This window comes from Microtus ochrogaster, linkage group LG2 (assembly GCF_000317375.1).
Source record: "Microtus ochrogaster isolate Prairie Vole_2 linkage group LG2, MicOch1.0, whole genome shotgun sequence".
Taxonomy (NCBI): domain Eukaryota; kingdom Metazoa; phylum Chordata; class Mammalia; order Rodentia; family Cricetidae; genus Microtus; species Microtus ochrogaster.
The window spans coordinates 371,014-373,266 of NC_022028.1; the positions used below are offsets into that span (position 1 = coordinate 371,014).

At 46.3% G+C, this 2,253-nt stretch overlaps 1 protein-coding gene across 1 annotated transcript in view; it reads right to left on the minus strand.

Moving 5' to 3' along the window:
- Positions 1 to 2,253, minus strand: part of Kif6 (kinesin family member 6) — a 320,310-nt gene that overhangs the window by 56,369 nt on the left and 261,688 nt on the right. The gene's annotated exons all lie outside the window — the stretch shown is intronic.

The following is a 2,253-nucleotide window of genomic DNA, read 5'->3' on the forward strand; positions in this document are numbered from 1 at the left end:
TCCACATGCACACACACGTGTGCAAAGCATCCCCCTACATGGAAGTGTGCACAGGTACTTGTATCTCCACATGCACACACACATGTGCAAAGCATCCTCCTACATGGAAGTGTGCACAGGCACTCATTTGCACACTATGTACAAACACACATGGAAAACGGGAAAGAAAAATAAACAACAACCAAGTCAGGACACTGTGTTGCAGTGGGAGGATGTAGTTGGAATAACTTCAGACATTGTTACATTCGTTCTTTTAAACCAGGAGGAATAAAGGTACAGACGAAGGCAGCCAAGTCAGGACGCGAACACAGGAAACGTGGGGTTGGTGCTGTGGTAAGAAAATGTCAAACCTCAAAATTTCACAGAATGCAGGAAAGGAGAAAAAGGGAAGTGAAAAAATGGATCGAGGGGCTGCTGTGTGGGTTAATGGTTTAAGAGCACTTGTTGCTCTTGCAGAGGACCTGGGTTTGGTTCTCAGAATCCAAATGGTGGCTCACAAGCACCTGGAACTCCAGTTCCAGTGACTCTGACTGAGGCTGTCTGGAGCCTCTGGGGGAACTGGGTACGCATGCGATGCACATGCAAGAAAATCCTCGTGGATAGAAACCAACAAATCTAACGCTTTTAACGGAATGAGTGGAGGAAAATGTACAAAGGCCTCTATTCTGTTAAATGGTAGCCAGTCTTGTGTATGTGTGAGTACATGTGCATTGGTGGATGCTTGTGTGTGCGCATGCGCGTGGGCACTCACACACCCGCACAGGAGTGTCAGCATCTGTGCTGGTTGTGAGCCACCCAAAGCGGGTGCTGGGAACTGAACTCTGGCTTCTGCAAGAACAGGATGAGCCCTCTCCCCAGCCCCAAGGCAAACATTTTGAAGTCTATTTATTCCAAAATGACATTTCTGTTCTCCAGAACTCAACTGCTCTTCCATTTAGTAACTAAACATTTGGGAAAATGTAATGAAGTCACAGCCCGCTCTAAAAACAGAGTGAGTTGACTCCTCTCTGTCCTTCCACAGGTTCTTTCCAGAAGCAGTTCAGCACCTTGGCTGTGTTGCAGGGCAGGCTTTTCCTTGTGATGGATGCGTTCCTCTGCTTGGAAGAAGTCAGCAGACAGCAGTGGAGCTCCTGAGACAGCTCCGTGTTTATCCCCCAAACACTGTACAATGGTCACAGTTTCGAGAAAGCTCTCATTTATTTTTTTAAAAGATCAATTATGCTGTCATTGGGAGACCCAATTTCTTTTTTCTTGCGGTGTTTACTGGTGCTACCCACACAACCGTCAGAATCATACAGGACTGGCACATTCTTGTGCATTTGGCTTTGGTACACACTTCATTCAGCCAAGTTGCTTCCTGAGGTCACCATTCCACTATGTGTGAACATTCCATACACAGTCAGAGGATCAAGTAAATAGAAACATTTGCTCAAAGCTTGAACAGACGTGGAGTGGCGTGGGAGGAGGGAGGGATTTTCTGCTCAGCATGAATCGGTTGATACTAAGAGGCTGGAAGGCACAAGACTTGGGTTGTGTTGGGGTTCCTCACCCCACAAAAGATGTCACTTTAGATAGTGGGGAGGTCTCATCTCAGCAATGGAGGGGTGCAGCCAGCTTCCTGGGCCTGCTCTAATGGGACACAGATAGAGTTTATCAAGTCATCTCTGGATGTTGTAGGTGCTGTTTGGGCCAAGGGAAAGGCCTGGCTGGTGGCCTCTGACTGCTTCCCATACATCTCCAAGAATAGAGCAGGGGATACTCACTGGGGTGCCTGGGGGACATTCAAGGCCCATCCACTCCAGTGCAGATGTGGCAGGCACTTGTTTCTGGTGTCCCTCTATCCACACAGGAAGCTAGAAAAGTTCCTCACTAACTGTGGAGGCAGAGGCTCAGGAGAGGGGTATAAAATCAACAGTAAGCACTCACATGTTTGATTTTTACAAAAGCATCTAGTTTTAAAAACTTGGATTAAGACATGGAAACTGTTGGTTCAAAATATATATGTACACACACCACACTCTTCCACTGTGAGTTAAGATTTGATCCTATTCATCTTATAGTAACTAGTGCTTATTTCTTTTTTAAATATTTTTTTAATTAATTAATTAATTTATTTATTTATTAAAGATTTCTGTCTCTTCCCTGCCACAGCCTCCCATTTCCCTCCTCTTCTCCCAATCAAGTCCCCCTCCCTCGTCAGCTCAAAGAGCAATCAGGGTTCCCTGCCCTGTGGGAAGTCCAAGGACCGCCCAC